Here is a 16,062-nt window from a genome sequence, read left to right as displayed (position 1 = left end):
ACATACTTAAACTTAAAAAAGGGGTATGCAGCCTATGCGACGCATAGGGGCGCTGCACTAAAGGGGGCGCCAAATGAAAGCCCCAAATAAATTTTCTCTCAGGATAAACAATCAGAAGCCAATTAGCTTGCTGGTTTTGCGGAGCACGGTGGGCTAGTAATGACAGGACGAATCTCCTCCATTTCCTCCCCCCGGGGGGCGCTGAGACTACGTTTGCATACAAACAGTACGTAGTTGCACTCCTACTGTGTTGCCAGATCCCGCTTAAAAAGTCCACACTAAACAATTTTTTTTTAGATCTCGTGCTACATTTTTGCTCATTCTTCTTTGCAAAAAAGCTCAAGCTCAACCAAGTCGGATGGAGAGCATCTGTGATCAGCAGTTTTCATGTCTTGCCACAGAAGCTCAGCGGTATTTAGGTCAGAACTTTGACTGGGCCATTCTAATTTTGAATATGATTTGATCTAAACCATTCCGCTGTAACTCAGACTGTATGTTTAGGGTCATTGTCTTGCTGGAAGGTAAATCTCCATCCCAGTTTCTGCAGTTTTTGCAGCCATACAGGATTGCCCTTTATTTAGCTCCATCTAGCTTCCCTGTCCCTTCTGAAACAAAGCATCCCCACAATATGATGCTGCCACCATTGTGTTTAACAGTGGAGATGATGTGTTCAGGGTAATGAGTGCAGTGTTGCTTTTCGGCCACATATAGCGCTTTGCATTTAGGCCAAAAAGTTCAACTTTGGTCTCATCTGACCACAGAAACCTTTTCACATGTTTGCACAAGTTTGCAAGTTTTTTTTTCTTCAACAATCATTTTCTTCTTGCCACTCTTCCAATAAGGCCAGATTTGTGTATTGCAAAAATTATACTTATCTTGCGGACAGATTTTCCCGTCTGAGCTGTGGATTTCTGCAGCTCCTCCAGAGTGACCATGGCCCTTTCGATGGTTTCTCTGACAAGTGCTCTCCTTCCTTCATCTGTCAGTTTGGGTGGACACCACCCAACCACAAGTTGTTGACTACTACTTGAGGCATGTGTGTATTTGCTCACATTTGCTGTGTGTAAATGTGGAATAACCACATGGATGGGCTAAAAGCAGGTTCAAAATTCCATAATAAAATTCCATGAGTTTCACATTTTTAACAGAATTACTGAAATAAAGTAACTTCTCAATGATATTCTATTTTTTTTAAATGCACTAGTATATAATCCAAACTTTTTTTGTTGGGGGCCAGAAGGAGAAATATATTTGAAGTGACGGGCCACAGACTCTGTAATAAAACAAATAATGAAATATACCACTTTAAATAATACTTTTTTCCTGATTATTTCATTTACACACCATTTTACTTGACTTACTCTCTTTATCTTTGACAGTGTTGTGTAAACTAAGATTTTTTAAATTGATGTTTCATTTCGTGATGTCTCTTAATATAAAACATCTTAATTACGGCCACTTTTAGACTCTTTGGCCCCGTTTTTCTGCGCTAGAAATGCGCACTCTCTCCGCTTTTAGACTCTTTGGCCCGTTTTTCTGCGCTAGAAATGCGCACCCTCTCCGCTTTTAGACTCTTTGGCCCGTTTTTCTGCGCTAGAAATGCGCACCCTCTCCGCTTTTAGACTCTTTTGCCTCGTTTTTCTGCATTAGAAATGCACACCCTCTCCGCTTTTAGACTCTTTGGCCCGTTTTTCTGCGCTAGAAATGCGCACCCTCTCCGCTTTTAGACTCTTTGGCCCGTTTTTCTGCGCTAGAAATGCGCACTCTCTCCGCTTTTAGACTCTTTGGCCTGTTTTTCTGTGCTAGAAATGCGCACTCTCTCCGACTCTTTGGTCCATTTCTGACACCTAGCGTTCAAACTTTGAATCTCACATTATAAAAACCTGCTTAACAGCGGGCCAACTTTCATTCTATTTCTAAAATACCTTTAGTATTTTGGACACCCCTAGTTTGGACACCCCTGATATAATGTCTACCCAGGTTATTTCCAATACCCAGCTCCTCTCAATTGATTCATGAGTCTCTATAGTCTTCTATAAGTGGAAGGACCCAGAGCGAAACACTTTCTTTTCCAATTCAGCCATGCAAAGCCCCGCACTGCATGTTCTAACTCACGCATGCTTTTAGCAATAAATTCAATATCTAGTTCGTTTCTGCTTACACTCAGCACTACTGTACCTCTACACATATTGCCTCAAGCTTTTCCTGGACGTATTGCAGTATTAACATTTTGAACACAGCTGTAAACTCTGCTACTACATAAACACTCTTTTTCCTTTCTCATACACTGATCTCTATTCTGAGTCCACATAAATCACCAGACCAGAGCAGACTATTCACATCACAATAGCTGGAGTTCGGTCCCAGAAGATTCTCAGACTTTCATGCTGAAACAACAAAGAGAAGAGAAAAGGTTCAGCTCAGGCTGTGGCTTAGCGATGTGTAAAATTATATCTAGCATTTTTTAAAGCAGTATTAGCATGCTTGTTTCCGTTGTGGACACACTGCACAGGGCTGCGAGAGGCCTACAGCAGAGCAGTAGCCATGGTTTAGTTACTAGTTACTGGGGTTGAAAGAAAAGAGATATATAGAAAGAAAATAATAATAATAGTTTACATGTAGAGATTGGTGGCAGACTGTAGTTCATTTTGCTTTTTACTTAAACCTAAACCCCGCCCACTAGACAACAGTGTTTTAATTAATTGTTAGAGCCAACTGTTCTGATTGCATAGAAAGTAAACTTTTTTTTATTCAGATTTTTATTCAAAAATATGATGACAATTATTTTCTGAAATTTGATTTAAACAATTGTAAAAAATCACTATACAGTATACTGCATTGCACTATATTGATATATTTAATCATATTCCCTGTATTTTGATACATCTTGCCAGTACAGAACCCTTTTTATATTAATAAATAACTTTAGCCACATAACTTTACAATAGATTAGTTTTTAAAATATTTCAAATTATGTTCAGTAATATATTTTGCATTTAGATTTTATTTATCATATCATATTTAGCATAGGTTTTTCCCACCACTATTTAATCCCTTTTTGGAGTGCAAAAGATTTCTTTTCTCATCCCCCTTGAAGGTCTTATTTCATAATTTTTTCATGTATTTTAAACAGTCTAGTTGTGGTCTCTTAATATGAATTCATTTTTATGGAAAACAAAAGTGCTCAGGTGTTTCTATTTAGCCCTGCTTTAGATCACTGCATTACTGGTCTCTGAAGAAAGACAGGATTTGGCTCTTTCTCGTAAATATTCATGCAAATACATGCAAATATATCCCCTCTGAGTGGCTAACAGCACTGCAGAAGAGAACGCCTACCTTCCTTCCCCTCACAGTCAATTTTACAGCTCTAAAACTCAATGGACAAAATGTTTTCAGAGCTACGGCCTTACTTATAAAGATATAGAACTGACTACTAGATAAAGTTCACTGTTAAACTTAATTTTTTGGGAGATTTTGTAGACTTGGAGATTCAGTGCTTTGGCAGTTTCACCACGGCGAAGCTCCAGAGATTCAAAGATTCAAAGAGTTTATTGTCATGTGCACAGTAAGAAACAAGTTTCCTTGTACAATGAAATTCTTTCTTTGCTCCTCGCCAAGTATACCGCATAAACATAAAAGTAGTAAATACACAATAAAGAAAGAATAAACTAACTAAATATAAATATTAAATTGGTGTTAATTTACATCCAAGATGGAAATATATACATGAAAACAGTGATGTGTTATGGATATTTTTTACAAGTAAGTACGTTATCTACAGCAATATGAAAAAAGTGCAAAAAGTTAAGTAGTGCAATTATAAAATTTTGCAGTAAAGCGAGCATGTGCCTCTGAGAAATGTCCTTGACGTGTAATTGTGTAGAGAGTTAGGTGAATGGTTATTTCTGAGATAGGTTCAGGAGTCTGGTAGCAGTGGGGAAGAAGGAGTTCTTTAGCCTGGTGGTTTTGCACTTCACACTTCTGTACCGCCGGAATCCCTCTATATTAAAAAATCTGACTCGAACAGCGCCCGCTTTGACCAGTGTTCTTTTGAGTTGTGCTACCTTGTCAAATTGTGCTCCCATAGTGTATATTTAAGGTCTCAGTAAAATGCGGAATCCACCGGAGATCCAATTTAAATGTACAGTTACTTAAACAAGATAGCTAATGCTAACTAGCTCTGTAAATAAAAGCTGTAAACTCCACCTGTGGGAAGTTCTGAGCCGAGTTTGGGCGAGGACATAGAGTCACTAGTTGACGTAGACATTCTAACGTCTCTCTGATCAACTCGTATTTCTGAGGAGTTTCTTTACAACACAGAGAGAGACTTAAAATATTCTCATTCTTATAGTCTTCACAAAGAGGACAGGTTGTGAAGAAATGAATTATTATTATTATTATTATTATTGTCAATTCCTTAATTCCTCTGTGATGGGAAGCTGAAATGAACTCTTATTAGCTTTTATTTTCTTTTTCCGTTCCACCTTAAATGCTGCAGCCTCTGCTGCCTGTTGCATCATTTAAGGTGGAACTGGAAAGAATACATTATTGTTATTAATTTAACATCCTAACAAGCATCAGGACATCCTACCCCTAAGCCTGCGCACGCAAATCAAAGGGGGTAGGGCTAAGTGGTAGGGGCAAGGGGTGAAATTGGATTGGGCCAATGTCACAGCTCCTCTGGCTGTTTTCTGTGCAAGATGTGTGAAGAATCAGATTCAGACGTTGTCCTTAGTTGTCCTTTCACTGAATCAGTGAAACCCCCAGGATAAGAACCCCTGATTTAGCAGACGTTTTATCCTCAGCGAGAATGTGCTCACATCAGACACAGGTCTGCATGTTTTTGTTTGTTTGTTTGCTTATTTATTATTTATTTTCTCTCCTCTCCCGCCCCTTACTTTAACTGTTGTCTCAGCTCTTGTAGGCAGTTCTGTTCAGGATTCACCACTGAATGTATACACAGATAGTCTGTTTGTTTAATAAATAAGTCATATTCTGTGATAAATACTTCATGACATCCTAGTTTGAGATAAAATGGGAGTCTTTTTTTTTTTTTTTTTTTGCTCAGAAGCCACTCTTGTAGATTTATTTATTAATAGTTGGGACAGATGTGCAGCTGCAGTAATAAAGGGAATTGCTTAATTGTGCTCTATTAATCTTGTGATTAATTATTACATTTTTATATATATATAATGAAGACAGGGCTTTTTTTCTTTTTTTTAGCAGTTTTACTTTTTTATTCATTTGTTTTCTGACCTGGTAAGCAAAAACAACATTTTTTAATAGATTTTTTTGTTTGTCTTTCAGGAAGAGATACAAGTAATATTCCCTTTTATTTAAATTCTCAGCTTATTTGATGAACCATAACAGTAACATCTTCACTGACTATAAACGAACCCTTTGTAGTCCTGCACCATATATTTCACACTATAAGACACATAATAAGTACCTGATTATAAGGCATACTATCAATAAATGTCTATTTTCTGGTCTATTTTTATACACAAGGCGCACAGGGTTCTAAGATATATTATGTGACACTAGTAAGGGACAGGGGTGTCGCCAAGTTTTCCTTCTAATTCAACAAGCTAAAGTTAAGCTTAGCTAAATTAAGTAAACAAAACTGTAAGTCTTGAAAACATTTTATTTTACAGTCAAACTATACCAGAGACTGTAAAAAAAGATAGATGCCGTGTTGCCATTCCCATGCATTCAATGAAAATGAAGCCAACATCTTCCGCCATGTTGGCGACCCTGAAACCCGAGTCTGCGCAGCAGAGACCAGAGGAGGGAGAAAGACTGTGGAGAGACAGCCTACTCATTTAAATAACCCCGCAGAGCGGAGCGGACGGTCTGTTATTGGTCCTGCCCAAACCAGCCCTTTTACAATAACCACATATTTAAAAAAAAAAAAAGCTGAATAACGTTTTTAAAAACTAATTCTGTGGGAAATATAAAATTTACAATATAAGCAGAGGTTACACTAGCTGTTACATTTAAATAAAGGAGGTAGAATTACAGTATATTAGAAAAAAACGTGATTGAAAGTTGTTCTGTTTTGCCATTGAAACCTATGGGGATGGGTGGGGTTACACAGCTTTCTGCAACCAAACAGCAGGGGGCGCCCGACCTGTGGTGGCTTCACTTTTGAGAGACAGATACACTGTCCAGCTATAGACAGTCTATGATCTATATAGATTTATCTCCTGAAAACTGTTTATTTGGGTGAATAAAGCACTTCCGTTTATTTATAGTAAACTTAGTATTTCTGGAATCCCAACAAAAGGCGCACAGGATTATGAGGCGCACTGATGATTTTTTTGAAAATTTTATGACAAGCCTATCTAATACTAGTCTACTACAGTGCTGATTATAAATGACCCACCACCTAAATAATTATAGCTGCTCCGTGGTGGTTATCTTTCCTGTGGAATTATGATAATAATAATAATGAATAAAGTGTACAGAGAAACAGATACAGATACACTGCAGTGTAAAGGATTTCACAACAGATAATGTAGATGTAGGTGTATTTTCTACCAGTGAGAATTCTCAGACAGCCTGACCGAGAGCTCAGTTACAGTAAACACACACACACAGGCACACACAGTCCAGATATGTGGCAAATGCAGCCGTGTCCAGACCCTGATGCTCCTTTCCTCCCACTCGCGCTGCTCTGTTACAGCTGCCTTTGATGTGAGGCTGCAATCAAACGGAAAGCTAAACTGGCATGAATGAGCGGGCGAAGACTAGTGGCCTGGCTCTGGCGCGGGGTTAGAAAAGCTCTGGCACACAGGCTCGCAGTGGAGAGATCATTACCATTACCAGCACTGGCAGGACGTTTGAAATTAATTGTATTTGCACTTTTTTTTCCCGCTGTTGTCTCAAACGCGTCAGACTCAGTCTCGTGATTACAGTTCATTTATATGTACATTGTTGTGCAATGAGCTGAAAAATAATCCAATACATTTGAATTGGAAAACCCTGCTTCACCTGATTGCCTCAAATGCTAGGCAGTAACTGTGCAGTAATTTGCATTACTCGGGTTCTTGTGTGCTCTGTATAAAAGGGGAAATTATACTGAATTGAGAATTTCTGCATTATACAGTCGTTGAGTTGTAAACAGTCATACTGGTTTAAATGACTAATTTGCAGTTAAAATAATCACTGTAAACTAGGGGTGGGCAATATTATATCGTATACAATACATCGTGACACAGAAATATCATGATATTAAAAATCCATATCGTGATAATAGGGCTGTTCTGTCTTAAAAGTAGTCTGTTATTTACTGTGAAGCTTTAAGTGTATTTATTGTAAATTGTTTTAGTTTATAGTTTTAGTCTGCAGTTTATATGCATGAAAATATTCTGCAATATTTTTTGCTGCATTATATTATTTTATGCTATATTATTTATTTTGCCACATTATGATTACACTCTTATACTATTATACTATATTCCTGAAATTAATTAATTATTTTTCTCTTTTCCTATATCGCCAAGAATATTGTTATCGCAAAAATACCCTGAAATATCGTGATATTATTTTAGAGCCATATCGCCCATCCATACTGTAAACCATAGCTGTTCCAAGGTAGGCTAATTAGGGCCCGAGCACCGAAGGCGCAGGCGAAGCCTGCACCGGAGGTGCAAAGCCCTATTGTTTTTGGTCCGTTTATTATTAGGGCCCGAGCACCGAAGGCGCAGGCGAAGCCTGCACCGGAGGTGCAAAGCCCTATTGTTTTTGGTCCGTTTATTATTATTATTATTATTATTTTTATTTTTAAACTTCGCGCCCATTTTTGAGGCCTTTCTGATACTCAAAAACTCTTGAATTTTGGCACAGACATCAAAGCCGGTGAAAAATTTGAAATTTCACAGTTCCTGGGCTTGGGCGTTGATCAGGAGCTCTATAGCGCCCCCAAACGTTGCTAGTGGCCGGGATAAAGTTTGTCCAATGTGCACCAACTTTGGTACGCTCATTGACCTCATTATACCGATCAAGAATCACTTAGATTTATTTGACTCCGCCTAACAGGAAGTCGGCCATTTTGGCAGGAAGTCGCAAAATAAAAAGTTTCCCGTGGTGTTTTGGGTGGGTTACGATGTTCGAAAACTCATAAAATTTCACAGGCATATTGGGCATAGGCTGTACTTTGATGTAAAATTGGAATTTTTCATATTCATAATTTATCAGCTCTCTAGCGCCACCTATTTTATATGACATTTATAGAAAGCTCTTAGCCTCTTCTAAATGAGCAGACCCAATAATGCCTTTAAATGATTTCGAGAAATGTAATCGTTTTTCTAATGTGGAGCTAAATGACTCTACAGCGCCCCCTATTTGGTTTAGGCTAATAAATTAGCGGTAGCTGTCTCAAATTTTCCCCAATGTTCAAGATTTTTGGTAGAAACATAGATATTACGATGCCACACATAATACCCATTGGCATGTATGAGCTCCGCCCAACAGGAAGTCGGCCATTTTGAAAAATGTTAAATTTTTATACATTTTTCACGAACTCATTCGAACTCCTCCTAGAGTCTTTGTCAGATTACAACTAAATTGTCTGTGGATAGTCTCCAGACATACGTGGTGCTAAATTGCGAAGGAATAGTCGATAGCTGAAACGATGACGTAATAGCGGGCAGTTGATTTAATACAGACACAACACTAAACCAAATAGAAACATTAGCATGGTCAGAATACAGCTGCTTGGAAATTCATGAAACTTGGCAAAAACATAAAAGACATCATTACACACGTTTTCAGTGTTGATATGATTGACTCCGCCCAACAGGAAGTCGGCCATTTTGAAAAACGTGCATTTTACACACATTTTTTGCATACTTTGTCGAACTCCTCCTAGGGAATTTGTTGAATACTCTTGATATTTGTCAGCAATAAACTACTACCATCCTTGATGATAAATTGCGAAGGAATAGTCGATATCTTAAACGAGGACGAAATGGCGGACAGTTGAATTGATTGAGATACCCCATTAAAATAGGAAGTAAATACATTCTGGTGTTAGTAGGTGTTTGAGGAGGTTAAACAGGTTGAACACTCACGAAACTTTACAGGCCTGCTTGATTTAAGCGGTCCTTTGATTAAAAATTTAAATTTCATATATACATATTTCATTGGCTCTATAGCGCCACCTAGGTTTCAATGCATATTTGACATTACGGAAATGCTCAAAAACTCTTGAAAATTGTCAGATTCCATAAGATCTAAAAACACTTTACAAATATTGTGATAATTTTTTTCATGTGTAGCTAGCGGACTCTATAGCGCCCCCTAATTCATTCGTTTAATAAATTAGCTGTGGATGTGTCACAATTTGTCTAATCTTCTCAAATTTTGGTAGGAGCGTAGATACTATGACTCTGCACATATTTGCAATTGGTTTGTATTAGCTCCGCCCAACAGGAAGTCGGCCATATTGGATTTTGTAATTTTTTTACACTTTTTTTCACAAACTCATTTAAACTGCTCCTAAAGTCTTTGTCAGATTACCTCTAAATTAGCTGAGAATGAACATCAGACACAGTTGATGAAAATTGCCAAAGGAATAGTTGATCGCTAAAACGGTGACGTAATGGCGAGCAATTGATTGACTAGAGACGCAACACTAAACCAAAGTGAAACCATGACACAGTCAGAACACAGTTGATTAAAAATTCATGAAACTTGGCAAAAACACAAGAGACATCATTAGACACGTTTTCAGTATTGGTAGGACTGACTCCGCCCAACAGGAAGTCGGCCATTTTGAAATATCTGAATTTTACATACATTTTTTGCGTATGTTGTCAAACTACTCCTAGAAATTTTGTTGAATTCTCTTGGTATTTGGTAAAAATAAACATTGAACATATCTGATGATAAATTGTGAAGAAATAGTCGATATCTTAAACGAGAAGGGAATGACGGACGGTTGAATGTTTGAGATGCCACATCAAAACTGGAGGTTGACACATAGGTAATGCTAGGAGTTTTGAGGACGTTATAAGAGAGAAAAGCTCACAAACTTTGACCGGCCTGCTTATCTGAGGCTGTTGTTTGATCTAGAATTAGAATTTCAAATATTTGTTTTAACAGCTCTATAGCGCCACCTGTATTTTAAATGGGTATTTCACATTTTTGGCAGGATAGAAAACTCTTGAAAATTACCACACTTAATAAGACCTCAAAATTACTTTCACCGGTTTCTCGGTTTGGCCCGGTACGATTTGCGCTGTTGTGCGAGGGCCCTACGTCCCCCTGTGACAGGGGGACAACTCGTTATTATTATTATTACGCTTCTTGACCCTTTCGCTCATTTTTGAGGCATTTCTGATATGGGAAAACTCACGTATTTTGGCACAGGCCTCAAACTTGGTGAAAATGTAAAAGTTCCATAGAGCATTGACATGGGCGTGGTTCAGGAGCTCCATAGCGCCCCCAAACGTCGGCATTGGCTGGGATGAAGTTTGTCCAATGTGCACCAACTTTGGTACACTCATTGACCTCTTCATAAAGAACAAGAATCACTTGGTTTTATTTGACTCCGCCCAACAGGAAGTCGGCCATTTTGACAGGAAGTTGCAAAATAAAAAGTTTCCCGCTGGGTTTCGGAGTGGTTAGGATGTTTGAAAACTCCTAAAATTTTACAGAGCTATTTGGCTTAGGCCAAACTTTCACCGTAAATTAAAATTTTGTATATTCGTGTTTCATCAGCTCTCTAGCGCCACCTATTTCGTATGACATTTTTGGAAAGCGCTCAGCCTCTTGATAATTGGCAGATTCAATAAGGCCTCGAAGTGACTTAGATATATATTGTCATTTTTGTCGTGTGTAGCTAGGTGACTCTACAGCGCCCCCTATTTGGTTCGGCTAATAAATTAGCCGTGGCCTTCTCAAAAATTCTCAGATATTCTCGATTTTTGACAGAAACATAGACAATATGATTCTGCACATATTACCAGTCGGAATGCATTAGCTCCGCCCAACAGGAAGTCGGCCATTTTGGAATTTGTGGAATTTTTACATATTTTTCACAAACTCATTCGAACTCCTCCTAGAGTCTTTGTCAGATTACCTCTAAATTTGGTATGGATAGGCTCCAGACATACATGGTGATAAATTGCGAAGGAATAGTCGATAGCTGAAACGATGACGTAATGGCGGACAATTAATTTAATGGAGACGCAACACTAGACCAAAGTGAAACCATGACACAGTCATAAAACAGATTATTGAAAAATCATGAAACTTGGTAAAAACACAAGAGACATCATAAGACCCATTTTTAGTATTGGAATGATTGACTCCGCCCAACAGGAAGTCGGCCATTTTGAAATATGTGCATTTTACACACATTTTTTGCATACTTTGTCGAACTCCTCCTAGGGAATTTGTTGAATACTCTTGATATTTGTCAGTAATAAACTACTAACACACCTGATGATAAATTGCGAAGGAATAGTCGATATCTTAAACGAGGACGAAATGGCGGACAGTTGAACTGCTTGAGATGCCCCATTAAAACAGGAAGTGAATACATTCTGGTGTTAGTAGGTGTTTGAGGAGGTTAAAAAGGTTGAAAACTCTTGAAAATTTACAGGCCTGCTTCAATTAAGCAGTACTTTCATCTGAAATTAAAATTTCTTGTATACGTATTTCATTGGCTCTATAGCGCCACCTAGGTTTCAATGCATATTTGACATTACGGGAATGCTCAAAACCTCTTGAAAATTGACAGATTGCATAAGACCTAAAAACACTTTACAAATATTTTGACAATTTTTTCATGTATAGCTAGCATACTCTACAGCGCCCCCTAATTGGTTCGTTTAATAAATTAGCTGTGGATGTGTCAAAATTTGTCTAATCTTCTCAAATTTTGGTAGGATCGTAGATAGTATGACCCTGCACATATTTGCAATTGGCTTCTATTAGCTCTGCCCAACAGGAAGTCGGCCATATTGGAATTTGTAATATTTTTACAAATTTTTCACAAACTAATTTAAACTGCTCCTAAAGTCTTTGTCAGATTACCTCTTATTTTGCTGTAAATGAACAACAGACATATTTGATGATAATTGCCAAAGGATTAGTTGATCGGTAAAACGGTGACCCAATGGCGAGCAATTGAGTCACTAGAGACGCAACACTAAACCAAAGTGAAACCATGACATGGTCAGAAAACAGATTATTGAAAATTCATGAAACTTGGCAAAAACACAAAAGACATCATTACACACATTTTCAGCATTGGTAGGACTGACTCCGCCCAACAGGAAGTCGGCCATTTTGAAATATCTGCATTTTACACACATTTTTTGTGTACATTGTCAAACTACTCCTAGCAAATTTGATGAATTCTCTTGGTATTTGGTAAAAATAAACATTGAACATATCTGATGATAAATTGTGAAGGAATAGTCGATATCTCAAACGAGGACGAAATGGCAGATGGTTGAATTTTTGAGATCCCACATCAAAACAGGAGGTCAAAACCTAGGTAATGCCAGGTGTTTTGAGGAGGTTATAACGGAGAAAAACTCACAAAATTTGACCAGCCTGCTTATCTAAGGCTGTTGTTTGATGTAGAATTAGAATTTCAAATACATGTATTTTAACAGCGCCATAGCGCCACCTGTATTTTAAATGGATATTTCACATGTTTAACAGGATAGAAAACTCTTGAACATTGGCACACTCAATAAGACCTCAAAATTACTTTTACCGGTTTCTCGGTTTGGCCCGGTACGATTTGCGCTGTTGTGCGAGGGCCCTACGTCCCCCTGTGACAGGGGGACAACTCGTTCTAAATGTTACCATAAAATGTAGGTAATAATTATAATAATGAGAAATCTATCATCATTTCTTATACAGGCAGTGTTGGCACCCCTGAATTTGTTTATGCTTTTCTCTCAGAAAATGATTGCAATTACATTTGTATTTCCTTTGTATGTATTGGAACAACACAAATAAATAGATAAAAAAAAAGCCAAAAAAAAAAAGTGCAGGTTGTCGGTAAATAATAGAATAAAATATAAAAATCACACCTGAAACCAGTTAAAAAAAGAGAGAGGAAGATTCAATATTTGCACTTTCTCTCTCACAGAGAACAGAAAGAGAAAAATTGTGGAAAAATATCAACAATCGAAAATGGTCGAAATTTGAAAGTCCATCTCCAGAGACCTTGATGTTTTTATTTGTCCAAGGTGCGCAACATATTTAAGAATTCTACATCTCATGCTACTTTAACTAATCTCCCTGGATGTGGACGGAAGAGAAAAAAATATTAATTAAAAAAAGTTCCAACGCAGGAAATTCCAAATGGGGGATAAGCAGCCCCTGTCAAGTTCCAAAGAAATTCATGCTGTCCTGCAGGCTCAGGGTGCATCAGTGTCAGCCCGAATTTTATGTCGACATTTGTATGAAATGAAACACTAGATTCTACTGTTTAACGAAGTCTACAAAGAAAGCTAAAAATGTACCTTTATTTTAAATGTTGCCCTCCACCACCACCCCCAAAACAAACCTAAGTAAGCATGATGGTTCTTTAACCCTTGTGTGGTGTTCATATTTTTGTTCCTCGTTTACTTTGTTACTTGTATTTAATTCAGCAAAATTAAGCAATTTTACATTAAAATGCTTTACACATGCTCGCTTCACCTAAATTGCAAGCAATATAAACAGCTTACATGGTTAATATTTGCCCTTTACCTTTCTTATGTTACATTTCTTACAAAAAGTGCTACTCTTTTTTTTTTTATTAGTGTTTTAATAAAATGTAAAAGAAAATGAATTAAACTCAAGATATGAGTAGAAAATTAGTTTAGTTTCAAATTTACAAATGAAGTAATGTTTATTAGCCCTTGGCAAAACATACTGTAAGTAATATAAATGTGTGTGTGGGGGGGGGTGTACAGTGTGTGTTTATCGAAAATGTGTTTTGATATATGTTTTTCACAAAAAATGAGCCAATGCCAATGAGTTTGAGTTAGAAAAAATATATTTTTAGTATCATTTGATGAAAAATGAAAACGGGTCCCACAGACCCGAACACCACACAAGGGTTAACATCTTTATAGTGAACCAGTCCTGGTTGCCTCAGCCTCCCTACTCCTGTACATCCCTCTTGGTGTGGGCTGAGTGGCCTTAAAATGTGCCCAGCTGGTCTAATTAGTCTATTTCACTCAGATAGACACACCTGTGTGTGAGGCTGTGTCACATTGTGGGGGTGGGGCCAGGTTTTTCTCTTCTCGCCCTGTGGCACAGTTAAATATGGTGGAGGTTTAAAGATGTTTTAAGGTTGTTTTGCTGCCTCTGGCACTGGGAGCCTTGGCTGTGTGCAAGGAATCATGAAAAAGCTGGGTTTGAGTACTAGGTCATGGGTCTTCCAGCAGGACAATGACCCCAAACATAGGAGACGGGAACAAAGCACTGGAGAGTTCTGAAGTGGAAAGCAATGAGTCCAAATCTGAATTCCATTTAACACCTTTGGAGAAATTTAAAAATTCCAGTTGAGGGGGTGTATGAATGTTGCTGATGGTTATAGGAAGCAATTGATTTGATTGACACTTTTTTTTCCCAAAGGGTGTGCAACCAAATATTAAGTTGAGAGTGCCGATAAATTTTTTTTATTCTTCTTTTTATTTTTTTAAACCCATTTTTGGAGTTGTCTACTGGAGTCCCTACATTTATTTATAGCTGCTTTTAACAAAACTGTATCAACAACAATAACTTGTATGAAATCAATTTAAAAACAAACATTTATTTATTTTATTTTTTTAAGGAAATAGCATATCAAGTTCAACCCTACATGCAGCTTTTATATTAAAAGAAGCCAAAAAAAATCCTCCCAATACAATTGAAAGTAACAATTGGCACATGTGTCCAAAATCTCATCAGCAATTCACGTCAAGTGAACAGGTGTAAATAGGATCTCAACATCGGTATTACACGAGAGGAGACCCGAGCAGTCAACCCTAATTAGTGTTACCGCTCCAGATGAAACTCACCCCCCCCACCTTCCCGCTTTAGTCTCTATCTGCTCCTTACAAAGTAAATTTAATTACCGCCAGTGTGATCTGGACATAGATTATTTTCATTTTTAATTTGTATCAATGTCAGATTTCCCTCTGTGTGCTTTCCTGCCTTTACACTGGAGGGTAAAAATTTGATTAGCATGGAGAGGTCGGTCCTGGCTGGACATGTTCTCTCCTCTTCAGCCTGTTCGTACGCTCGCTCACGTAACGTCAGTATAAAGCTTTTAAATGCATGGCAAGTAGGGGTGTGCCATATCGTATCGTTCACAATAATATCGCCGACATTTTCTTATATGATGAACGATATTATACCCTGAAATGATCACATTAGGGTACTATTTTTTTTCCTGTTTTTAGTAAAAGAAAAATTCACACTGTTCTCGTTTCCCATTATATATTTACTAGCGAAAGATTATATCTGTCCAAGAATATTTATTTTACTTCATTCCTGGATATATGGAGATATATGGAGTGCAGTAGTGTATTCTAGAATATTTTTTTTTAATTGAGTGTTTTGTAAGAGTAATTGTTATCGTAGAGTATTGAGTATTGTTAAGAGTAACAAGAGTATTGTTATCGCAAAAATATAATTAAATATCGAGATAAAATTTTAGGGCCATATCGCCCACCCCTAATGGCGAACCTCTTTTTATTATTAAACACCAGTTTGTATTTACATCCTTTCTTTTGCCTTTTTCTTTCTCTATTTTTTTTTCATAGTACATTGTTTCCTCTGATTGGTCAGAGCTTTTCTGGCGCAGGAGCAATAAAGTAAATATAGTGAAGATTTTGTGTTCCAGTGTGTATATCTGTGTAATGTGTGGAGGCCATTGCCTTTTCAAACACAGTGATTTCAATGGGATGTGCTGTGCAGATGTAAGCAGTGAACGCTGCACATTACTGCATGTGTAAAACAGCATGGAGCAGCAGAGACAGCGTTTGTTCATAGCAGTACATTATCTGGCTATTAAATCAGATTAAACTGTGCCTTATCAGCAGTTTAGCTCAATTAAAA

General features: G+C 37.6%; 1 protein-coding gene across 1 annotated transcript in view; it reads left to right on the top strand.

Annotated features, from left to right (window-relative positions):
• Positions 1–16,062, top strand: part of LOC103041651 (splicing factor SWAP) — a 209,652-nt gene that overhangs the window by 30,823 nt on the left and 162,767 nt on the right. The window lies entirely within an intron of this gene.

Source organism: Astyanax mexicanus, chromosome 17, assembly GCF_023375975.1.
Source record: "Astyanax mexicanus isolate ESR-SI-001 chromosome 17, AstMex3_surface, whole genome shotgun sequence".
In the NCBI taxonomy this organism is placed as follows: Eukaryota; Metazoa; Chordata; class Actinopteri; order Characiformes; family Acestrorhamphidae; genus Astyanax; species Astyanax mexicanus.
This window is presented reverse-complemented; position numbering and strand designations above follow the sequence as displayed.